At 43.1% G+C, this 25,987-nt stretch overlaps 1 long non-coding RNA gene across 2 annotated transcripts in view; it reads left to right on the forward strand.

The window, feature by feature from the left end:
• LOC121057547 overlaps positions 1–23,439 on the forward strand; it is a 97,063-nt gene extending 73,624 nt beyond the window's left edge. The window contains exons 3-6 of one of the 2 annotated variants that reach the window (XR_005813836.1): positions 7,265–7,453; positions 12,576–12,642; positions 12,899–13,007; positions 22,293–23,439. This is a non-coding gene — a long non-coding RNA (uncharacterized LOC121057547). The remainder of the gene's footprint in view (positions 1–7,264; positions 7,454–12,575; positions 12,643–12,898; positions 13,008–22,292) is intronic. The other variant, XR_005813835.1, reaches the window with a different exon arrangement.
• Positions 23,440–25,987: the final 2,548 nt, after the last annotated feature.

The following is a 25,987-nucleotide window of genomic DNA, read 5'->3' on the forward strand; positions in this document are numbered from 1 at the left end:
GTAGAAATCAAAGCGATGGCTAAAAGCTTGAAACTGTGGCTGAAAAGAAAACTAAAAGCAGGAATTACTGGGCTTAAACTAATATCCTGTAGCAGGGAACAGGAGCAGAGTTGCATTTTCTTTGGGACAGACGAGTTTCATTCAGGTAGCTTATAGAGCAAAGGTGGCTTCTGGTAGGTGGCTGCACAGGAATCACTCCTGTCCTCAGGTGAACTAAACGGTACCATCCGAAACAAAACCAGCCTTGGTGGTGTTCTTAGCTCGAGGACACGAGGGTCACACTGTGGGTACTGCAAGCCGGTCACTGCACGTGTAGGGTGATCAGGCGTAGTTCTTAGAGGATGCTGAACTGTGTCGGGAATAAAGTCTGAGCCTGAAGAAATGTTAGGAAAGAATAACGTACTTCTTCACGTTTTCAAATTATTACTCTCTCCAGAAGTAGTAAACAGATGGTATACTTTGGCAGTATATATTTTTTTAGCAGGGGAAAAGTATCAATTGTACGCTGAACTAGTCAAGTCAAATCTTCACAGAGTGACTCTGGTCAGATTTATGGCTACAGTGAGAGTACTTGACTTGATGACTAAATAAATAGCACCAGCAAGCTTGCCGTCATTGTAATCCTGATCAAAGCCCCCAGGTTGTCCAGGAGAGGCAGATGGACTCACCCAGAGCTCCATCCGCTTGCATCAGCGACTGAAATGTGTCAGAGTCAGAAGTTCAGGGGAGAGAGAAAGAAATGACTCACTGCTTCTTTGACTAACAATAAAGTCATTCAGCTGAAGTGGAGACAAGTCATATCTGATACCATGTTTTTATATCCTTTTTGCTTATTATAATTTATTTTCTTCAGATTGATATTGCACAGAGAAATATGATGCATTGTTCTGAAATTAAATTTGAATCTGTATCAAGGAAATTTAATCCTGCTTGGAGTTGGTGCATAAAGGAGCGAACGTAACCTTTGGTAATTCCCTTGGTCATAGTTGGCTTTTTCTTGTGCACAACAATTTAAAACAAAATCACTTTCTCTAATGAGAGACTATAAATTATTACTTTAATGAGACACATAACGTTTGAAGAGCTGATTTCCCACATTCCTCTTATCTGTAAGCCTGGGTACCTCGAGGGATGGGGAAAGAGCCATGGTGCTGAATTTCTGTGTTATAACATCGCTTAGTATTAAGATGATTATTACAATATCATTAAGTCCCAGCTGGGAATCTGGACTTCGGTATGTTGACTATTGTTTCCATCTAGTGCAAGAGAGTCTTAAAATGCTTAGAAGTGAAACAAGAACTGGGAGGGGAACTTGGACCTGCCCAAAACCAAAGAGCAATGCGGTGACATAGTTTCTCAGAGTTTCTCCTACGCTGCTCCTACAAGTGCACTGCTTAGTGTTTCAGTAACTTATTTTTCATAGAGATCCTGGCATCTATGTTCCCTCTTACAAAAATACTATTTGGGGAGGATTATTTACATATTTCTCTGGATAACTTGCATGTTGTACTGTGGTATAAACAAGTTAAGGCTCAAAAAGCCAAAAGCATCACAGTGAAGTTGGTTCCAATCTCTAGCATGTGCTGCAGTAGCTCCGCAAGGTGAAACTCTGTGGTCAGGGACAAATCCTGGGGAGAGGTGAGGGGTAGCGGGAGTCCTGTGTGGATTTAGGAGTTGGTAAAGCGGAGAATCCAGTACAGCCTTTGGTCAGTTATCTCATGGTTAGTGTCCGTAATACCAAAAAAATCCCAAATTCAAACGTGTTTAGTGTGTGCTTCCAGGTGTTGGCAGCTCTGGTGCCTGGTTCTCAGCAGTGGCAAATGCTCTGTGCCCTCACACAGGGTTTGGGTGACCTCAGGCTCCACATCACGTCTGTTGCTTCTGCCTCTTCTGGGGCCACCACGAGCTTCTCTTCTCTTGACCTTGCCCTGCACATGTGTATGAGCGAGCCGGAAGGAAGCTGTTGGGCGTCTGCAGATCACCGTGGTGCTGGCATGGTAGCATCCCTCTGTGGCTTGCCTGGCCCGGCTGGGGACTGCCCTCACCTGTGCAGCTGTCCTGGGCAGATTTCCTTTCAGATGTTTTCAGAAGCCAGCTCGGACAGGTCCTGACCAGGAGGACAGAGTTTGTGTCTGGTGGGATGCGGCCACGGTGTCATTACCAGCAGTGAGACGAGCACAAAGCTTGAACAAAGGTCATTACGTGGCTGATCTCTGAAGAAGTACAGACCTGTGGCCAAAGGGGCTTAGGCATCTATAAGGAACTATGACTGCTGCACAAGTGTATATTTAAGTGCACGTTTGCATACCAAATACATAGCACTCAAGATATTGATCATGCAATTCCAGACTATCCCAATGTATTCCTTCATGACATTTGTAAAATCAGTCTTAAGTAATGTGATAAGAGTGCAGAATATGATTGCTAGGTTATTCTTTCTTGAAGAAAGGCAGTTTTTCATTTGTTCTCAATAGGTACTCCAGTTACTGGTGTGATAGTGAAACAATTTAATGTATTAGCATATTTATAAACCAGCATGTGTTCTCGTGGACAATTTCTGGTTTGAGCTAAATGTATTTCTGGTCCTTCACCTCTGCCAGACTAGCCCAAGGCAGAGCTGCCTCAGCAGACTTTATGTATGTGTCGTCTTTTCAGAAGATGTGTTCTTTGTGATGCGGACTTTCATTTATTATGTATTTATACAGCACTTAGCATCGTGGAAATCCTGATCTGATTGATTTCTAGCACTTGGGCAAAAGAAATGTTATGTAATAACAATCATTGTCCCTTGTTGCCTTTCAGGCACTTCAAAATTTAAGTAGACTAGATTCTTAAAAGAGGGTTAATATGAAAATTAAGTAGAGTTGTTCTGCATAGAGAACCGGTGTTTCTCAAATGCTTTCAAAACTGTAAAATGATCTGTGAGTAGCCAACAAAAATGCATGTTAACAATGGCCAAATCAAACAGCGATTCAGAATCTGAATTAAAGGTCATAAAAACCCTGTATGCATTAATCACGAAGCTCCGGAATTGGTATCAGTAGCAGCTGATAGCTGTTGAATAGACATTTTAGCTTAATTTTAAACATTAATAAACATTTATTAAACTTTAACTCCATAAGTACTTTATAGCTAAAAAGCTATAATAATGGCTAGGCTGGGTGGAAGTATGGGCTATTAGTGCTTATTCTTTTGTTAGATGTATCACCGGGGTACTCAGACTGCTGTGAAAACAGGTTTTAGGAAACCATATTTGCAATATTTCAAAGAGCTATATATCTTACAGTAAGGCCTTTGGTATATCAGACTCTCAGATACTTGTGAGAAAGTTAAACTTTCAAACTAGTACTACAGTTATCTAAACGATGTCTACACTAAGGTTATATCGGGACATTTTCGTTTTGACCTAATCCAGCTCTCAAGAAATTCTTCATGGGCAAGATCTACATGGCAGCTGCTCAGAATGGATGGCTTAGTGACTAATTTGGTTCTTGACTCTAAATCTGTGAAAAATCCAAGGGAAATGCCAAAAAATGAGAGTCAAACATGTCAAGTGTTTACATTTATGAATCTGCTGAAAATACAATTTTAACTGTTTTTGCAGACACTGAACATTTTCTTTGCAAAAATATAAACCTAAGTTCTTCTTTACTTGGCAAATTAACCTTTCTACAGATCTTCATTTTCTTTTTCTCCTACTCATTGTCATTAAACATCAAGATCAAGCAAAATTCTTTGTAAAGTTTAATGTTGTTGTATCAAAGAGACAATAGCTAGTTAAATAATAGAGGAATAGGTGGATATGACCCATGAAGTTGAAGAAAATGAATCTGTGGAAACAAAGCTGTGTTTTAAGTGACTAGTAGGCAGTACTGCTATGGGGGCTGGGAGCGGGAGCCCTGCAGCGCTTCTCAATGCGTCTCTGAATCACTGGACTATTACAGATACCCAGATACCCGTATGTGTAATATCTAACAAAATGGAGTTCCATGTTTGAATTGCATCTCTGGTTATTTGCCTAATAAAAGCAATGGATATGTTAATGCTAAGCGGGAAGGAACAGTACATGTCAGCAGGCAGCCAGCAAATGCCCTTTCCTAGTAATTGCACTTCTCGAGGATAATGGTCAGATGAAATTACCTAATATTCTTTTTTTTTGTGTGAATTCCTTTACCATTCATTGACGCATTGTGTGGTTCTTTCAGTAGTGTTTCCTAATGAGCTGTGAGAATGTGAAGGGCGTGAGTGATTTTTAGTTGACCTCATTGGTCTGAATTCACGTTAGATGGAGATGCTGGAGAGGTCAGTCATCTGTTTCATTTCAGGAACTGCTCAATAAGCCTTTTAATAATTCACTGCTGTGGAAAGATCACTCAGTGTTCAGGTGAAAACACATTGTCCTTAAAATGCATTGGATGCCTCTTTTTGGACAACGTGATTTGAGGGCTCTAAAGCTTGCTGGTGAAGCTGGAGATTTTCACGAGGCCTTACATTACCCAGAAGACCTTCTTATGCATCTTGAAAATCTCAGCTCCAGCACCTGCTGGCATATATATATAGCCAGGGGAAGTGTGTGGAGTTTTGCCTGCCTTGCAGTTGAACCTGAAACATGGTCGGTGGAGAACTTGGATGGAAGATGTTTGTAGAATGAACTGTGGTCCCGATGATAGGAGCAGGAGTTACCGAGCAGCAAGACGGTCTTCATGATTTCATCTTGTATCAAGAGCATGTTATAGTATTGATCAGGACAGATTGGGTGGTTGGAATTATCTTGGAAAACTATATCAACAAAATTCTTCCTCTGGGTTGCAAAAAGGTTTTTACAAAGGGTGAAGACTTAGTCCCAGCGTACTGGTTAAGTTCCAGAAGGCATAAACTTTCTTCCTACCATGACTCTTCCACACAATTTCCAGTGGACATGATAAACTTCATCTCCTGTCGCTGTACGTGAGGAGCTGTTGTGTTTGACCTTTGAGGTGACTGCATTTTGATGGCAGAGTGCTAAACAAGTTCCGCTGGGGTCTTTCTGGATAAAAATACCATGCAAATTTATTCTTAACATTAGATTTATTTCCACCCCAGCTGACATGACAGTAGAGGAGAAGTGGATCCTCAGGAGATGTAAATTATTGGATGCATGTTTCTGTCTGCCAAGAACCTGTCCAGGATGTCTTCAGTCGTACTGCTCAAACTGCAGTCAGACGGGCATGTCTCAGTCTTCCAAGGTCTCTTTGTCAAGCGCTTGGTGCTTCATTTAAACCATCTTCTGAGCCTGGAAGAGTTTTTCTTGGCTGGCCTAAGAGACAGTCACCTTTAGAGTAGCTTGTTCTTCCCCACGGATTTGAATTTGCACTTGCATGTTGGTATTAGGTGTCATTGCTATCCCCGGTGCTCCTGCAGCGTCAGGCAGCCTGGCAGCATCCTACAGCAGGGCTGTGGTCATCCTCACGGGGCTGAAGTAGGAGAGAGCAGCGTTGCTGAGGGAAGGTGCTGGCTGCCGTGAACTTCCCTGGCTAGGGCAGATCTCCAACAGGTCAGCCTCCAAACATGCAGTTCCCTAAAATCCTTTTCACAAGTGGTTTATTGGTAGGCTACTGGTTCACACTGTAGGAATAACTTAATGCAGATAGAAATCTGCAAGAACTGAAAGGTCACGTAGGCTGCATGACTGAGCATCTGAAGCTCGTGAAGAGCTCTCCAAAGAAATGGGCAGAACTATTTTTTTGGAAAATATTCAGTAAAAATATTAATATCTTCATGGACAGGAATAATCTGGGTCATTACAAGCTTCTCATGAGAAAGGCTTTGTTTTTTTATAGATATTCTTTTATCCAACAACAACGAATTCTAAATTATATAATAGCTTGAAATTAAGCTAATTTTAGAGAAAGAAATAGCAAGTAAAAGTGATCTAAAGCAAAACAGGATATTTCTAAAGTTTAAAAGGAGAGCAATTCACTTTACCCAAACCATTTTTTTCTCCATTTCCTCATTAGCTCTTTGACTCATACAAACTTTCTGCAATTCCAGCTTTTTTTGTCTGATTCAGGATGGGGGTGGGATGAGAGAGAGAATCTTCAAAATCCTGAAAACCTTTTTTGCCCAGATCTAACAGCAAGAGCGAGAAATCGCTCCAGGTGACCGAGAGGAGGTAGCTACAGTGTGCCCACTGCCGAAAGTGCTCCACAAAGTCTCATCGCCCTTACATCAATACGAATGGAATTAACTTCCTTCATACCCCAGATGCTGGTTTGCGGTCTGTATTTCTCACGACTGCTATTTTATTTGCATTTTAGCTAGATGAAGTTCCATTACAATTAGTTCTTAAGGCTTCCTGAGGAAGTTCCTTCATTCTGAGATCAGAAAAGCTTTGCTCTGCTGAAAAGTTTCTAGTAAGGAGTGGGGAGCCAGCAAAGCAGAGAGCTTGTTAGCAGAGCTGGTCTATGCTTTGGATTGATTTTGTTTTCTCTAATGGCTTGATCATAACAGTTGCTCTCTTAATTTTTGTACAGGGTTGTGCACATTTCAGGCAATGTAAATATATACATTGGCATGCTTATTAGCTCTGCTGTTTAAGTTACAGATATTTGATAGTGTATAATAAAACCAAGTGATCCTGTATACCATTTGTCATGCTGAGCTTGGACTCATCTCTTTGTACTCCCACTCCACCCTTTCCAACTTCATTATATTCCAAGTGTTCCTCCTTGCTTGGAGCAAAATCAATCCCCGTTTTGCATTGGGTGGAAGAGGAGAAATGTGTGCTGGGATTTTTCTCAATGCGCAGAGCTGTGTGCAGACTTAATGCTCGCTTAAATGATAAGCGTGGGGCTACCCCATGGGGGGAACATTGTAAGACAGCTGAGGTCATGGTCACAGCCTCAGCCCCCATGTACTAAACTGCAGAAAGAAGTGGAAATACAAGGGGCCCTTTCCACTTACCAGGAAGAACACTACTGTGAATGCTGCTTCCCTGGGCCACCGTATGGTGCATGCAAAATAACAAGTTCCTGCAGCTCTGAGAAGTGATTTTGTTTCATCATCCCTTCATTTCCAAACACCCTGTTCCCCACTGACCCAGTCTGTGTTTCCCTTGCTGAGGGACCAGTTTCCGCCACCAGCTAAATTCGTAAGGCCTGGGTTGGCATGGTGGGGGAAGATGCTTTTTTCTAATGTAGGTGGAATTCTCTAGCCAGGGCTTAGAGGGTGCTATTTACATCCGTGGGACCTCAGAGAGGTTAAAAAATGTGCCTTTCTATTCCAGCGTGGAGTCAGGTGCTGATGTACCTGTATAGCTGTCTCAGGTGAGACGCCAGTGGCGAAGCAGAGATGGATGAAGCTCTAGTGCAAATGTCAGACATCCACAAACTGAGTCCCGTCTTGCATCAGAACATGCTCACAGCTTACAGCCATGAGAAGGAAGAAGTGCTCCAGAGACCACCTCCCAGCCATGGTAATGGCAGCGTGGGCGTGTTATGGGGCTGCACGGAGTTCTGAGGGGTCTCGTTGGCCTTTACCCCTTCTCTTCACACAAAGACCAATGGTTCAGGCAAACCCTCAGAGTTTTACTCTGAAGCTTTTGAGATTGTCCAGCATTGCCAAAAGAAAGGATTTGCTGACAGTCACAATCCTATTGGCAAACCTAGGTGGATTTATGATCTTGGGTGGAAACCAATTTGAACTATAATTTTACATGAATCTGATCCCTCTCCTGAGCCAGGCAAAACTTCACGATTCTGGCTGATTTTTCACACTCGACTTTCGAGCACTTCTGTTCTAATCTGAACTGAAGATAAAACCGTGGGCACGTGATTCTGTGTTAGCCAAAACCTCACGCTCTCACAAGTAGGTACCACTCTGTTCCCTGCTGCTTAACTTCTCTCTAGCTCCAGGTTGTGTTGATGTCTCCTGCTTGGTTGTCTTGTCCCCAGAGGAGCACGCTGGGAGTCACGTATGCTCCAGAATGTAAACTGAGGAACATGTTTAAAACACATGTTGCTATCTCCTGTTGTTATGACAATGAAGTTATGATTACTGAAAGCACTGCAGTATTACCTCCCCTCCTCGCCTTAGCTCCTACCTCCACTTACTCCCCACAGAAACCCGATGCCATTTGGGGAACAGCAATTGGGGCATTTGGAGTTTGGTTTCTGCTTCTGCTGCAGACGCTCAGTGTGGACATGGAAAATTTCTTCAGGGTTGCCTGCATGCAGGCAGGCATAAGAGTTAAGTGGGTGCAGTCAAGTCCCCTGCAGATTTTCTGCATGCTGCAGCCACTGTTTGTAAACAGGAATACACATAATAGGTTGAGAAATCAGCTCCAAAACAACAGGCATTGTTTGTGTGCTGAGTAACTCTAGTGATCAATTAGGATCTGGAAAAAAAACATGTTGTGTCCAGATGAATGTAAAACCAGAGCCTCTCCTGCCAAAAACTCCAACTGATACCTTTCGAAGCTCTGGAAAGTTTAGCTAACATTTGTTTTCCTCTACTTGATTCAACATCTGAGAGTAGTTTTTATTTTTTTTAGCAAACTAATGAGAAAAGTTATAAAAATAGTGACATATCAGGTGACCACCAGGCTAGCTGCCACTCTCACTGCCTCACGACAGGGACGCGATAGGGTGGTGGTCACAATGTCCGGAGAGAAGCCCCATGAGCTGCACCCATCCCATTTTTGTTGGCAAAGAGGTGCCCAGGCTTGATGTGGTGCTCAAGTGGCATTGTCACCTGTCAGAGTGTGTGCTGCATGCACAGCGAGGGCACCGAGTTGTGCTGGAGGATGTACAGGGTGTGCCGTGTCCCCTCATTGGTAGGGGATGTTGGCGTGCACAGGTTGTGCTGTGACGGGTCATTGGTAAGGGGTGTTGGGGTGCATGGAGTGTGCTGCGACCCCTCATTGGCAGGGATGCTCATGGGCTGACTCACTAAAGGTGCTGAGCCCAAAAACGTTGCAGTCACAGCTGTCGGGGTAGCAGGAGCCCAGTGGTGACTCGCACTGAGTCCCTGAGCACTTATGGAAATCAGGGTTTGGGTGCACCTGGCTGGGTCCTGAACATCTGTGAATTGGCTGTGGTAAAGATATGCTCACGTGAGCCAGGCAGCCTTCATCTCTTTATCTCATCTCTTTATCCTCTGTAATATGAGGCAACATCTTTCATCCTTTCCTGTACATCCGTAACCCCTGCTGGAGTCAGGGTTTGTCTGTAGCCCCCTCCCACGTCGCTGCCAGCACCACGGCCGTCTTCCTCCTGAGCTCTACCTGTGACAGCTCTTTCCGAGCGGTGTTGGTGACTGCAGAGCCACTCAAGGTCAGTGACCACGCAAGGACAGCAGCAGCCTTGTTTGTGATCTGGGGAAAGCGCTTCAGTTGCTAAATGGATTTGAGTCGAGTTTGTTTTTTATCATCCTGAAATAACCACTGTTCAAACAATTGTAATTCTTCTGATGTCTTTCTGGAAAGCATTTGGCTTGTTTGGCAGTGCAGTGTTGTGTAAATAAATATGTACTGAGCATCAAAGTCAAGGAGGAGGGTGAGTTCTCAAATAATTATGTAAATAAATCCACATAGTGCTCTGCGATATCAGCTACCACATGCATTTATATTAATCAGTACGGACATTACTGATAAGTGAATCTATTCTGCTTCATTCTCCTGAAGGTTTCAAAATTAATGCTTCGTTTTCCTCTGTATTTCACTGTAAGGGAGTGGCAAAGCAGTCTTATCTCAGCATCCCCTTCAGGTGTCTCTGGGAGGCTGAGCCCAATCAAGCTTTGCATGACTAGGGGCATAGCGGTACTAAGCATGAGAAAGCTTACTAGCTTGATACAAACCTTTTTTTTTTTTCTTTCATTTAAAAAAAAAATAAAAACCCAATAACAACAGAACACGGGAAAAAATACACACACTCATTTGCTGGAATGGCATTCATTTGTCGATCTCATCTTGACCTCTTCGGGGAGGCTAAAGGACGTTCAGTGACTGTGAAGTGCACAGACTTTTGTATATTATCCCCAGATGAACTTTTTCGATGTTCCATTGACAACATCTGTATTTCAGCCAAGTTGAGTGGCCCTCCATTTTTCTTTATCCAAAGACCTCGTTTATTTGTCCAGGATTTGGCACCCACACTTAATCACAGAATAAGTGAGAAAAAGCAGTTGCTCTTCCTGCTTCTGTGATATTTTCCACCTGAACTATTAAGCCGTTGAAGTGCATTGTAGGAAGATGGGAAATCTTCCAGTTCGGTGGTGACAAAGGCTACCTAAATTGTGAAGCTGGATCCTTGTCTGGGCTCCACCAAACCTGGGGATGATAACTGGCTGCCCCTGGCCCTAAGGAAAAAGAGGACAAGGGCGATATGACCAGAGGTGAGGGAAACCAGGAATAAGGTGTGAAGGCGTTCTGTCAGAAAGCAGGGAAAACATGAAAATACCATGTGGAAGCGATATTTTTGTTTGTGAAGTTAGGTTGTGGCAATCAGCCCACTTGTTAAGTCAGAAGGGTAGGAGGGGAGACCAGGAGACCAGTAGAGGAAGAACGGGTTGTTCGCTGGCTTTTAATTCAGGGTCTCAAAAAACTGGGAACTCAACCCGGGAGTTAGCCTTAAAATCACAGTAAATGAGAAATATCTAAAATCAGCATCTTGCTGATTATTAATTCCTGAAGAGATGAAGTGTTCCTTTCTTGGAAAGGCAAATGCTTCAGCACCAGGAGGGGTGAATGCCTGGGAGACCAGTGGGGAGGAAAACTGAGGGGGCAGAGAAGGCCACGTTGAGACCACGACCTCCCTAATCCTTGTCTTGTTTGCTAGAATTCACCCAGCTTTGGTTTTCTTTTATTTTTCTTTCTTTTTTTTTTTTTTTTCTTTACAGCATTATGGCAGGTTCCAGGTAGCGTGTGTGATTACTGAATACATTACAGCTCATGAGATTATTTGCTTTATAGCAGGGTGACAAGGTAATAAGCACTCAAGCGAGACCAGTAACGTGGATCCTCGTGTTTCAGTTTTTAATTGACACTGAATAGTTTGCGAAAGGCCATGCTTTAGTTTCAATTCACAACGTGAGAACGTGGTACAGAATCATTTATTCATGTTCCTGGCTTTTTTCACTGCTGTGGATGGGGATCTATGTTTTCATTGTATCCTGAAGGTGAACAAATGTGCACTACATGCATCGTTAAAATTCACCGCACCTCCCGTTAAGATGCTCAGCAAAACCAGCATTGGTAAATTGATTAATTAGATCAATTACTTAGTATTTTTCCTCTCTCTGCTTGCACAGTTTGCTTCAAACACCAGTGTTCAAAATTGCACTGCCTGAGTTAGATGCATAACTGACTACTTTTCTGGGTAGACATCTCCTCTAGCCAAAACACTACACGTTGTCAACTTGAAGCTATTTGTTCAATTCATACTGCCTAACTAATGGATTTGGCAAATACTGTGTTTGTACAGTATAATATATTGGTAAACTGAAGTACTTGGGCGTCCATAGAATCTGTTCTTATTGTTGATGAACAGCCAGTGTTTTTCTTCTACTTGCTGCTTTTTATTAAGCACGTATTATATGTAAACGTAAATAAAGTCCTGATAAAATGTTTATTGATAGATTATGTGCCCTTTACATAGGGTTTAAAGGAAAAATGAGTAATTTTAATCAGTGAAAAATCACAGCACAAAATGAAAAAAACTTTCAGGAAAGCAAGCTAACTTGAATAGACTCTAAGAATTGGGAGAAAAGATCACCTGAGAGACTGGGCAAAGGGAAAAGCTGTCAGACCTGTAGGGAGTCGTAAGGCCACATGTTCAAGCTATCCCATTCAGAAAGTGTAGTAGGAGACTAAATTGGTTTAATCATGAGTTCATCATCGACCTCAAATGCAAGAAAGAAACATGCAAAAAGGAAACTAGGTCAGGCTCCCAAGAATGAGAACACCAAGTGTAGTGGGAGCACAGACAAAATCAGAAAGGCCAAAGAACTAAATAAGAGATAATTTAAGAGCCATTGGCAGAAACTAGATATCATTGTGTATCACTGTTACAAGCAGCTGTTCTGCTATACAGTGGGGAAAGAAAGCTATCAACATATATCAGCACTGAAGATAATTGTTTAATGTCTCTTCTTCATAAGAAGTTCAATGCTAATTACATGATTTCTGTAATTAGGAATAGTTATAAAGCAGTAAGGTCCCAACCTAGATCTGTGAAAATGGGCTAGGGCCAACTTGGACAATTTAGGCGTTTTCAAATAGGTTGGAATTATTAATTTAATTTTAGAACACTTAAAAAACAAGATATTTCAGTGCTGCAAGTGGTAACTTCCAAAGGAGAGACTCAGAAGCCTGGGGAAAAGGCTAGCCCAGTGAATACTCCGAAACAAAGAAAAAGGAAGAGTTGCGCAGCTAGAGATCCACCAACTTAACATCAATTTCTGGAAAAGTATATGAACAAGTAATCTAACAACCTTTCTTAAACACCTATGAGATAACAAGTATAAGAATAACATGCCAAGATCTCATCAAAGCTATCTAATTTCTTTGTGCAACATGACAAGGGGTCCTGTGGATGCAGAAGCAGCAGCAGATTTATGCATCAAGACTACAGCTAGGTCTTCGGCAGCATCTCAGTGACATCATATGTAAGTTATGGAAACATTGTCTTAGCCCATCTAAGATCTTAATTACTTTCAGGAGGGCCATTTTCTCTTTATTGATTGGAGTTGGGATCTACAAGGCTTACCCTAGGCTTTACCTCCTGGACTTCCTACTCAAAGGCTTCTGTAAGTGCATGAGGTACGGTGGGATAAATCTCGGCCAATGTTCAGTGCTATCTTGTCCTCTGTTGGCTTTATGGAATTGCTAGCAGAAGATGAGGAGAGATTTCTTCATGCTCAGTCTCACAGGTTAACTTGCAGAATGTCCCCTGAGGAGAAGGGAACCCCTCTGCAGGTGATTCATGTGTGCCTTGCTGAGAGCAGGTGAAGGAAGGCCCTCGCTGGGTGAGGTGTGTGTGTGTATACGTGGTCTGTACTGGCTTCTGCCCTGAGGCATCCTTCCACGGGATGCCAGGAATAAGCAGTCAAACCACCACTGGACTGGGATCTGGGGTGAAATCGAGGTGCGAGCCACTCCATCTGGCTTCTGCAAATGCCTCCATGTGCACTACCCCTCCTGTCCCAGCAACCCAAAGCAAACGCCTGGTTTTTCAGTCTTAAAATCAGGCCTAATTGCAAACCAAGCCCAGTGGCCGAAGGACAAGAGCATGATAAATGCCAAATATTTGTGAGAAGCCAACTTGTCCCAGGGAGGGACAGCTGCTCCTAATTTGCCTGAGAGAATCGTATTTTAAAGCTTAAAAATACAATGATTTTTGTGCATAGCAGGGCAGCTACTCCCTACCCAGAAGGGTTTAGTATTTGTGTGCCTTGGCCTGCCAGCTGTGAGATGGGAAGAATACTTGTCTGCTCAAAGGGGGACTTTGAGACATGCTAAATTATTTCAAGTTTTTGAGGTCTTCAGCCAAAATCTGCTGATTGTGCTAGGCTTTTAGATACTGAGACCTGCATCAGGTTAACAGTGACCGACTTGAGTTTAGCCAGGTCTTCCAGTCCAGAGGGACCTCAGCGTAATACAGGAAGGTAAAGATTGTGGACATTTCCCTCTTGGATTGAAGGAGCTATTTAGGAAGGCACATGTCCCTACAGAAATGGGTGTCCCTCAGCCTGTCTCAAAGGGAATGGAGGAAGCCAGAGCCCACCTGGGCTGTGGGCACAGCCTGCATCTAGGAGGGCTGTGAGGAGAGGAGTTTGAGGCTCTTTGTAGCCTGCAGCTGAAAGCTGTGGCTGTGACTGCTGCTTTTGCAGGTAGGATATCCTCTGTGGGTGGGAGGGAGCCCCGCTGTTAGAAGTGATGAACGTGCGAGTTGAAAGGTATCAGCACGTACTGAAGGTGTTCAGGCTATCTCTGGATACTTGCAGAAGATGTCAGTGCTCCGGGCTGGGAGCGCTGTGCCTTAGCTTACAGCCTGGGTGTGGGCTTCAGCTGCTGCTGCTGCGCTGGACATCTGATGTGAGAGTTTCACAGGAAATAAGAAGGAAGGGATCTGGAGAAAGCTGTATCCCTCTCCCAGGAAGACAGTCTGTCCACCTGCCTCCTGGCATCACGTAGGGACAGGAGGCAATGAAATTAGCTGCCACTGGACCTAATGGACCTATGCAATGAATTATTTGTCCTTATGACACTACGAATTTGGACAGCAGAAGCCCATGCAGATCAGACACTAGCTTCAAGAAAACGGAGGCATTTACAGATGACCTTTGTCTTCCAAATGTGGTGTTTTCATCCCTGGTCAAAGTGACCTAGAATTTTGTTTTAAATGTTGATGTCTTTTAAATGTTCTCATTGTTTATAGCCACAAGGTGGCATTGCAGATTAAAGGGAAAACATCTCTTGTTGTTCAGTGAATTGAGGAAGGTGGGAGACCTGGAAAATAAAACTGTACTGCCACCCTGAAATTGTTTGGAGGTCCTGGAGATGCAAGGAGGCTTCTTCTTTCAACTCACAGGCCTCCAATTTTGAGGGAGCAAGCATGATCTTTGCTATATTATGATCATAATATATATGAAGATTTTCAACTGGTTCAGCATCTGCAAATACGTTTGAGCTGTTCAGAGCTGCCACTTTGCTCCCCTCCTGCCTTTGGGATGTGAGGTAGTTCTTAGAGCTGTGAGAAGGGTGATGGTGTCAGCTCACAGGCTCTTTTGTTTCAGCTTGCATGTTTGGATCCTGAAGAAAGCTTGTTTCTTTCTTCTCCTTTTCTGCCCTCCCCCAGTCACATTTCCCTTGATTTCTGAGCAGATTCAAATTTTGGATAAACTTTGGGCACTCTGAGGGGATGGTAGGCAGTAGGAAATGAAGCTAAACCCTCAAGCAAAGATTGGAAGCTAAACAAAGCCTTACATGTTATTTGTTTGCTTATAATGAGGAAGGTGAATCGAGTGTGCTGTATCTGGATTTTCCCTGGACTTTCCAGATTTTACTGTGGTTCAGTGTTTTGTCTTTTATGTTAGGGGTGGGAAGACATGGAGCAGGGCTTTCAAAGGTGTTTGCTTCTCTGTTGAGTCCAGATGAAGAAAAAAGGCATTTGGGAGATCTGAGTGAATCCTTTCTAGTCCTAACCGTTCTTATCAGTGCTCATTGCCTTTGTATATATTTTCCATGTAAACCAGGAAAAGTAGCTCTACTGAAAGACAGATCTCCCCAGCAGTGGAAACAAGTGCTAAATGGAGTGAGGGAGCACCAGGCCAGCAAAGGAAAATCTTATCTTTTTGGGGGAAGAAAGTGAAAATAGTTTTATTTTTGCCTTTGCTTTGGAGCAGGAATGAAAGACAGATTACATAGAAAAGGCTAGCTTTTGCTCAAAAGCTGCTAAAAGTGTTTGTTATGAGTTTTGCAGATAAATGGAAGATTAATCACAGTGTATTTCCCCAGGCAAGAGAAATACCCTTGTCCTAACTCTTTTCTGAGAAGGAGGAAAGCAGCGAGAAGTTTTCATCAGCATTAACATGTATGTGACAGAGGAGAAAAACATCCTGAGGTTTTGCTTGGACTATTTTCACCTGGATGAGAAAGCCAGGGCACATACATACATACAGATACACACACATATGCATAGGAGTTCTTAATATTTTGGATGTCTGATTCCTTTTGTGACCATCTTTTTTTCAGAAACATTTCTTAAAAATATTCTAGTGTCTTCAGCCATGTTTGCTTGACCAATTGTCCATAAACTTATCTTAGTTTTCCATGAATATCTGCCTTGAGGTTACTACGGTGAGTGGAGGCTCTCCCATAGCTCAACCGCCCCCAGGCTGTGAAACCCATTTCCTCCATGATCCACAAGACCGTGGTGGTGGCCACGAAGGTGTGCAGAAATGTCAGTCCAGGAAGCGTGGGAAACACCGATCCTGCTCCAGTTGCTTGTCTTTGCAGCTAACCTTGCCCAAAATATTTACCTGCCTCCTTTCTCAGCAGGGGCGATGCTGCTCTGGAATTCAGAGTGGCCAGTTTATTTTCCTGCTGTAGCAGAAACTGCTTCTTGCTGTGTGCAAAACATGGTCAGACTTGGACTGGGAGGCCTGATGGAGTATAAACATCAAGTATTTGTTAAATATTGTGAATATTCTGCCCCTGACATGTAAATAAACAGCTGGCATTTTGATTTATGGGATGACTGACCACGGCAGAAGTATGTAAGGCTAATGAGAACATCTAATTATGTTAGGATAATTTAGAAAGGGGTATATGCATCCGCCTGGGTGCTATGTGCTGCTGGGTGTAAGCCAACTACTAAATAATAGGGGTTAGGATAAGGCTAGGAAGAAACTTCCTCCTACCAAGGTTATTTCATAACTGCCTACTGCAGAGTTTCATATTTACCGCGGGAGCAGCTGGTGCTGGCTCGACTCATCTGTCAGCAGGGTGCCAGAAGAGATGTATTACTGGACTGACCCGAATAGTGAATCCGATGTTCTTGGCATTTTTTTTAGTCTCACAACCTGAAGGGAGAAGCGAACCTTTTGAAAAAGAAAAGTTAGACATAAAAAATTCTATGCAGTGCAGATTTCCGGATGAAGGATGAATGTTCAGGCCAGCATTACTTAATGCTGAAATCAAAGCTTTGGGGATTCGTGGGCATTTCCAAGGCTGCTGTGATACCACAACCCCTGTGTATAACCTCATGCTTAACGCAGGGTTTTTATTCACCTTGAAATTCTCTTTCACTCTTCAATCAGTTCTGCTCCAGAAGAAAAGTGGGGGAAGGAATAATACGCTCTAACAGGATCTCTGGAGACCAGTGGACACAAGCCCAGCTCTCCAGAATAGAGACCTATATTGTAGTGATGGCCGTCGTTAATATTCCAGAGGAGATGGACAAAAAATTGGGACTGTATGAGGGTGGAAAAACAAAAATTCCTTCATCTTGGAAAAATATATGTGAGGCTGTTTGGTAGATATAGTCTAGTAAAGACCAGATCTCTCTTGTGCATGTCGCTGGTTACTGATCAGCTCCTTGGGGCCATCTCAGCCCTGCTGAGTTCTTACTGAACCCTCTATTAATGGGAGCACTGTCCTCCTGCTGAACAGCACAAGGTCTAGCCTGGTGACACAGAGGTTCAAACATGTAGCTGGCTACAGAATGAAATTGCAAACTAGATTTCTCTCTTTTTTTTTTTTTTCCCTTACTTCTTCTATTCACTGGAAGGGATTTTGCTATTTCCCTGGGCTCCCCAGCCCAATAAACTGTGTGTGCTGGTTGTCAGGGCATTCACATCCCATGGCAAGTACTTAAATTTGTGTGCTTTCTTTAAAGCAAGGCAGGTCTTCAACCTGCACAAATCTGAGTATTGTAATCACTCAGCTACTGCTGCTTAGTTTGAATTAGAGGGCAGGAGGAAACTCTGTGCCTTTGCTGATACACATATACCTCTGAAAAATGTTTGTTTTTGACAAATCAGTGTTTTCCTTGAAATGTTTCTAGGGTGTGTTGCTGAGTTCAGATGCAAAGGCCTTCATCTGGAATGTCATCGACTTTGAAAGTTTCCATTTGGTCTTCAAATCTTTAACCTGCTGACAAAGTACAAAGAGCTGAAATGGCTGCCAACACCTAAGCACATTTTCGAAACACAGTGGCTGTAGTAACAGTGAAGTTGCGTGAATTGGACCACTCTTTCTTGGAAAGTCCTGAAGAGGAGATTTGTTTAGGTTTCTAGATATTGTGTGTTTGCAGTTCACACTGTCTTACAGGAGCAAGGGCTTTAGAGGAAAGAGAGGTGGGTTTTTTTGTGTGCTTCAGGGAGTAGTGTGTAAGTAAACAGTGGTACACTGACCCCAAAAGCTCTCGGGAAATTTTCTAGAGCCTTGAGCTGCCCATATGGAGGTTTGTGTGCATTCACCCTGGGCTTTTTTTGTTCCTCTTTCTCCTTTGCAGACCCCCAACAGATCCACCATCCCTGCCAGGGGGCGTATGACAGCTTAGAGAAGTCTTGCTCATCACAGGGAGAGCCCACAGGTGTTTGGCAGGAGGGTGCTGAGGAGCAGTGACTCAATGGGAAGAAGTTTATACTATTGCTATTTTTGTTCTACCTGCTGTGTAAATGCAGAGGAATGCACTCTCATCAGCTGTCAAGCTACTAATTTCTGCTTTCAGTAGATTGACTTCAAGGTTAAAGGCAGAGCAACTGTTACCCTTGATTTCCTTAGCATGAAGCCAAAAGTCTCAAAGGCCGTGCTGATGCCCTCTTAAGAAGAAAGTTTCATTCCATGACTTGAAATGATGCCAAGAGATGTGGGCATCTATGCCCGAGGGGTGCTGAGCTCCCTTTGACACTTCAGAGTTTTCTCTGCTCATGCACTCTTCTCCCTGTTAAACACCCAATTTATCTGCTGTTAGAGCGTTCGTGCTTAATGCCTTTGGAGAGCAGAACACATCATTCTTAATGCTCATCTCATCCTTTCTATGCAAGATTCAGTTGACTGAAAAGGCTTTATTCCCATTTTGTCTTGTGGAAATTAGGGCAGAATCAGACCAGAGCAGATCCATATGTGTGTGGACACATCTGGCTCTGAGAGCATCCAAGAGTGGGATTTAGAGGAGCCTGTAAGCAGCTCTCTTTGGGTAGAAGCAGGTTCTGGGAACGTGAGATTAAGGGGTATGGAGATGAGTTATTCTGAGGTTAATATGTATGTTCTAGGGGAATGCCAGGGGGAGGGGCTGGAATATTTTGGACCAAGTGTAAGTTTGAAATCTGCTATAGAAAGTAATTATTCCCATTTTACTTCGGCATCCTCTGCCCTGCCCAGAACATTTAAATATAGGAGTGAAATAGAAGCAAGTTTGCAGGCTCCTGACCAGCCCCTAAAAAGCTAACCAGGAGTGGACAGCACAGAAATCTTGGGGTGATAGCTGAGCTGAAGATGAAAAGCAAGTACTCCTCAGCTAGAAACTGAGCTGTACTGAGGTGTGGGCACAGCTGTGGAGGAACATGGATACTGTTGTTTTTTACTGTGTTTTTGACCATATCATTCAATTAGGAAACACAATAACTATTCTCATATACTTGACTGAATAATTGCATTAGCTAAATACCACTAATTAGTTTTGTACTTTATATTCCACTGCTTTAGAGTGCCTTTCTACGGAGACTTTGGGCTCCCTTCTTCTTTCCTTCCCTCGCTCCCTTCATTGCTGTATTGTTCACAGCTCATCTGGGACAGGCAGAACCGTGTTGTTCTTTGTAGTCTCGTAGCCTAGGAGGAGAATGTTTGGTGAGGTAGTCACTCCCGCAAACCTTGAAGCCTCCAAATAACCCCATTTGTAATCCAATTATGTTGTGTTCTCATAACTTCCTAGGCCACGAGACACCAGATACGTCCCCAAGCTGATGACTGCCTGGTAAGTGCAGTCGTTAGATAACTGAGTTCACCCCTGCAACTCTGCCAGCAGGAATATAGAATTGTTCATACATATGACTAGCTCTTGTGGTTGAGCAGTGCTCTTTCTGGAATGGCCAATGCATTAGAAGATGGTTTTCTCTTCCCTCTCTCCCCTCCTACTGACCTTCCCCAACACATCCTTGACTAAATATGTAGTGCTGCACACGAAAGGAAGGAATTTAGAAGTGTGTGAAGTACTTGCAATTAAATGTCATGCAAGCCACATGTGGTTTTGTTGCTCCAAATACAGCTCAAATAGATGGAAAGGATTACAAAATGAAGGAACAACTTGGGTCAACCTGGACTGTTAAACAAAATATGTTTTCCTTCGGTAGCACCTAGGAGTGTGTGATGCATTTTACCAAATGAAGATGACGTGGAATCCAAGTCAGGGGCTCAGGCAAGGTATAATTGTCACAGGACTAAGAAAGTCAGGCAGCATTGCCTCATGAGCCGTACTAGTTCTGCTGCTTGAAATAGTTGCTGCTTGCTTTATTTGGCTTGCGCCACTGCAGAGAAGGGAAGGGAATGTTTTCCATGCCCGTGGTCACAGGACAAGAAAGAAGGAAGGTCGCAGTCGGAAGTGAGGTGATGGCTCAGGCTTACTGACGTGGAATGGGGCAAAGGAGTGCTGGGAGAGCACAAACGTAGGGGGGCTGTCAGCTATTTAAAAGTATTTTCCCTTGCTGGGCCATGCAGTGGACGAGATATTCCCATGTGTAAGATTTTATTGCCCACCCTTCCAGTGTATGGCATGCTCATCTCAGCTTCAGGGAGATTAATACAGTTTCTTACTTGCCCAGACCTCTGGCATTCCCTTGACCAGGAGATCAAGTAAATGTCCTTATTAAGAAATCTTCCACTGATTATAATTGAGAACTGATGTATCCTGGTAGAAGTACCCAACTCCTTTCACAAAGTTGAGCGCCAAAATACTAAAGCAAAGCCAACACAGGCCTGTCATCCTTTGCACACCTGGACGCGGTGCACTCTGAAAGGTTTGGTGGCAGTAGTTGATTGAATAAGGACGTGTCCCTTTTCCTAAAAAGCCAAGGAGAATTACTTGCTCTCTGTATCAGAAATGCCATTACCTTTCCCAGTCAACTGCTGCCAGCTGTGGAAGTCACGTTCCCTCCTGCCCACTGCTCATTGTGCTTCTGCAGTAGGAAGAGGGGGGATGGCAGAAGGGGGGATCTTAATTGAAAAAATAGGCCTAGGGCTTCAGGGACATAACAAAGTCAGTGGGAGTGTGTGAACTGCAATTTATTTTGTCAGTTCAAGTTACTGTCACTCTGACATGTGAAAATTGCAGATGCCAGTTTCTCAATGTGTCACTGTGACATGCAGCATCCCAAATAAATAAATAATGAAACTCTGGACTTGCTTTGCAGAGCTTTGGAAAATACAAATAACTGGGGACATGAAAATTGGCAGGTAAACCGAGAGTTTTCTTTGACACAAGGGGCATGATCCTAGCTTAGGTCTTTCCCAAGATGGCCTTCATACCTTTCACTGCTTCAAAAGCATGTTGTCATCATTGTAGTCTTCATATACTTTATGGCCTTCACAGCCCCTTTGGTCTTTGAAAATAGAGGCTTTTTCATGAAGTATGAAATGGATTTTCCCTTGGAGTGGTACACGGTTGTGAGGAGCATGGCTGGAGTGTTGATCTGAGACTCTGTAGACCTCTGGAACAACTCATTGAGGCTGGGGTCCTTTTAGGAAATTGCCTGATACCCTGCTTGCCTTTTAAGTGTTACACTTCTATATTCCATTCTTCACTTGTAAAATGGCAATAATGGTGATATTTACATATCCTGTCTTTTCTGACTCAGGTATCTCGTTTGGATCTTTTAGTAAGGAGTTTTCCTTTCCCTGTGTTCCTGCAGCACTCAATAGCCTTTGGCTCAGCCTTTATTATGGTATCTACATCCTCTAGCAATACTGTGATCTCTTGTTTTCTGCACATCAAGTAGTTCCAGTAAGCAGTACTGCCAATGAATGTTTGCTCATTGTGTTTACAGAAGGAGACAAATAGCCATTAATCATCAGGTGACCAACTGGGAAAAATTAAGATTTTTTTTTTAAAGTTCAGTCAGAAAGAAACGGTTCTGCAGAGACCCTTGGCGGCATCTTGAGTGACAACAAATACATTGCCCTTAAAAGACAAGCCCTTAATAACACGGCAATGCTATGAAAAGTTTTCTTTCCAATTTTCCCAGTTAAGCTGGATTAGGAGTCAGCAGGGTGGTCAAAGAGAACATGTGGCTGCTGTGGAAATCCCAAACGATTAAACTCATTCCATTTGAGATGAAAAGAGCAAGAGGGGATATAAGTCTTCAAATGCACAGAAGTCTTGTGTATGCAAGGCAAAAATGTTATCCGTGGAGAAGAATGGGACAAGGAGCTGTAAATTTAAGTTGCAAGGAGGTCTGTGTCTGGAGGCTGAAGAAAGTATCAGAGGGCAGTGAAGGTGAGAGCTTGAGCCATTTTCTGTGGCGTGCAGTCCTAGCACAGGGGGAATGAAAAGGAGTTCAAGATGTTGTCTAGCCAAGCCCTTGCTCCAACATCTAAAAAATCAGTGCTAAGATTTTTGCACAGTATTTTGGGAAGCTAAAGGCCAATGCAGACAGTAAGGATTACCTGTGTTCTTGACTTTGGAAAAACTGTTAAGCTGATGCTTCTTGCCAGCAGGTAGATTGTGCCTAGGCATGTTCTCACTAGTGTAAAAGGGTCCCCCTGCTCACAGAACAGCGCATCACTTTTGGCTGTGCTGCTCTTTCTTTTCATGTAGGCTTAAAAGCAGGGGATGGAGCATCAGGAACTCAAAGCCAAACTGTCCTCCTCCTGCAGCCAGGGCCAGAAGCAATTTCAGCCACACAAGTATGAAGACAGAGATGTGAAATGAGCCAGAGAGGAGGATCAGCTCGTGATGACAGATGAGCAGGCTCATTCTGAACACTTTCCAGGACATGGTTAAATCTGAATTTCTTAATTTCCATGGAAAAGCATCCATTGACTTTACACCAGTGCTCCAAGGGGAAGTGCTGCACTGCCCATCTCACACTTCAGAGAGGGCCTTATCTGCTTCCTGGGGAGCTGTGACCGGGAAGGAAGCTGCATGGATTAGGCTGCAAATACCTTTTAGGAGTTCTGCTGGTTGTTCACCTACACCCAGCCTGGCCATGCACTTCTGAGTACATCCCTAGATGGACTGCCTTCGAGAGAGCGGATGCAGTTACTCAGCAGATCACTTCACATGATATTAGCTCTGTGCTTGTCTGTACTCTTAAAACATGCGTCATTGTACACCGTAATTATAAGGAGAGCTAACTGGCAAGAAGGATGATTGCGTCATTAAGGGACTGAAATAGGAATAACTAATTCTGCTGTTAACTCTTGATGTAACCTGGCCATGACACGGAGGATCAGTTTTCTCATCTAAAAGGAAGCAATTCTCCTAGCTTACCCATTGTATTTTCCTGCATTGAATAATATCTCTGAGTCTACGTAATAATTTGAAGGTGCGTGCAGAAGTCGTGTCTACAGCATGAGAGATGAGGATCTAATCCAGACTGGGATTTGAACTAAAACTATAGGTGTCCCACAATAAGAATATTAATGGCAATAATATTTATAGTAAAAACATTTGCAAAAAGTTAGGAAGATGGATCATAAGGAATAGCTACAAGCAAAGTCTGCAGTATATAATAGAACCTGGTTAATTCTTTCTATGTCAATTTGCAAGCCTGACATCTCTCACCAAATATTCTGGCAAGCTCACAGCATTTTCAAGAAAAGATTTAACAGCCAAGTTACAGTTGCTTTTAGTTTAGTCTCATGTTGCTTTTAGTTTATTATTATTGCAAAATGCACTACCAAACACTTACTAGTCCATCATAAAATAAAATGCTGTAGAATTACAAATGAATGCTGCTTGCAAGATGAATGAGTCTGTGATTTAGAGTCTTTGGTATCAATATCATTGATGTTTTCATGGTAAAGATGAATAGCATCAAAAGGTTGTTGTGGTTATTTATTTATTTATTTATTTATGTTGAAGTTTTGGCACAATTTAAAAAAGATAAATTTTGGTGAGATTCTTTTTAATCTCTTTCCCAAAACTGTTCAGCCAGCTGTGAAATAGTGTGGTGTTTGGTCCTCCTCCCTTTTCTGGTTTGCTTATTTTCCTTCTTCAAGTCCAGACATTTTCTTTATGAAGTCAAGCCTTTTCTACCTGTGTTTCCCTCTCCCACACCACTGCTCTTGCATGCAAAATTCGGTCCCCTGAGGCTCCTGCCCTTCAGTGCTGTGGCAAGAAGCTCGCCGGCCCATGGAAGTTGTTTTTGTGTGAAGTGTTCCTTGTGCCAGATTATAAACACATGTAAGCCTATCACAGCTAAAGAACAGTGTCATCACTGTCAAATTCACAGAACAAAGCAAAAGTATTTTATTAAATATCTCAGACAATGCCTTCGTCAAAATGGGTCATTCCCCTGCCTAGTCAGTGTGCTGTTCCTGGGAATGGCTAGTCCTAGGTGCAAGAACTGCTGCAGTGGGCAGTAATGGATTAAGTATGTCCACTGTGAAGGATTCCTCCTTAATTGCATTAGTTTGAGCTTTATTTTATGCCCTGATGTGTGGCATTGAGCCAAAGAGACCACAATACACCTTCCCTTCCAAGGTCCAAGCACCGAAAAGTATCCCTTTACAAGAAGGGTGCTTAAGTGCTTTTCTGAATCAAAGCCTGAGTCAGTGCTTTAATGTACTCTGTTCATGCTTGGAAATGGCTTATATTCCTCTGAGCAAATTTCGTTTAAAGAAGCTAAGCCTACTCCAGTGTCTGAAGAATTCAATGTCACACTGAAAACTTATCCCCCAGCTCTGTGTCCAAAGAGATCCTGCCTAATGGATGCTACCTATTACTTACTGCCATACAGCATTCCTCTTGCGCGCACTGAAACAGTCTGTTCTCTCTCCAGGCAGTGTGTCAAATTCTTGTCTGGTTGCCTATGGTGTTTTCCATTTAAATTCAAAGTTCTAGAGAAGGTCACTTCAGTGCAGCATCAATAGCACCTCCATACCCATGATCTCATACATATATTTGAGGCTGGCTCTAAGGCAAGGCTATGGTAGGACTCAGAGTGCCCACTGGAAAGTTCAGGCAGCCATCTCATGTAGGAGAGTGATTTAGGGATATGTTCTCTTCGCCACTGCTGCTTTCAGCACAGTGGACCAGATTGTCCTTTCAGAAAGTCTGAAGCAGGTGCCTGACCTGCCTGGAAATGCTTTATCGTGCTTCGTTTTAAGCCTTATTGCTGACTGCCAGTTCCTTGTTGCAGTGCTTGAAGAAGATTCATCCCTTAGTCCTGCTGGGCTATTTTAAGGCTGTGCTTCTAAGTATCTGCTTGAGCCCATATGCTTCAATTAGCTTTTGTCTGGCCTGAGCTGGTTTTGTTATCACCCTCTTTTTGCTGATAAAGCAGGAGCATTTTTAGAGGGGATGCTTTTTTTTTTTTTTTTCTTCCTCTCCTCCTCCCTGCAGGAGTGCTAGGATGGATGGGAATGAACTTGTCTGGTGCTTAGAATAAAAGAAATTGTCAGGATACCTGGCACCCTGTTGGTCCTGACAAATCGCTTAGGGGCCTTGTGTCTCAGGTTGCTCGATCTGCAAAGCAAGGCTAATATTTATTTCCATTATATATATTAATAGCACTTAGTAACTTTGAACAAGGTCAGGACTTCACTGCATTACATACTGTGCTAAGACACGCATACATTAGTTCCTGTCTCATGCCTCCTGTAAAGCAGTGATGTAAGAATGCAGTGCCTGCGAGATGCAAGCAGCGATCCATAATGCATGAAGTGCTCTGAGGCTCTGTTCTGTCACTTTGGCTCATCTGATGGAGCGCATTATGGATGGCAGATAACTTGAGCTGGCCTTTCATAACTTCATTATCCTATTTCAGTGTTAATACCTACGATAACGATCCACGACTAAAGGGAGACTAAATGTCTGAAAAACCTCTGCAAAGTTTTGGCGCTGCTGCTGCTGATCTAAAACAGAGTAAAGCAGCAATGCCAAAGCGTGTGTACCTCCACCAAAGTTGACCCAAATTTGCTCAAATTTAAGCTTCTTATTTTCATCCCTGCCTTAGGTACTGGACTCACTCTCTAGCTGATCCCACGCTCCTTGAAGTTTAGACCAGTGACTCTACATCTTAATAGATTAATACACAATAACTCTGTGAACCTATGCTATGAATTAATAAACAGGCTCTCTCCAACCACGGTTAATGCATTGCAGATTTAGGGCTGCCTGACAAGCACTGTTCTGCCATTGCCACCATGACTTTGCTCTCTACTTTAAACTTGGAAGCTGTGGTTAAATTAAAGAATAGTTTGGAACCTCCGGTAGTTAAATCACTGCAAGCTCCTATTGTGGATGTGCAGTCACACCAGAGCTGCTGATGTCTATAAAGCTGCTTT

The sequence above is a fragment of the Cygnus olor genome, chromosome 19, assembly GCF_009769625.2.
Source record: "Cygnus olor isolate bCygOlo1 chromosome 19, bCygOlo1.pri.v2, whole genome shotgun sequence".
Classification (NCBI taxonomy): Eukaryota; Metazoa; Chordata; class Aves; order Anseriformes; family Anatidae; genus Cygnus; species Cygnus olor.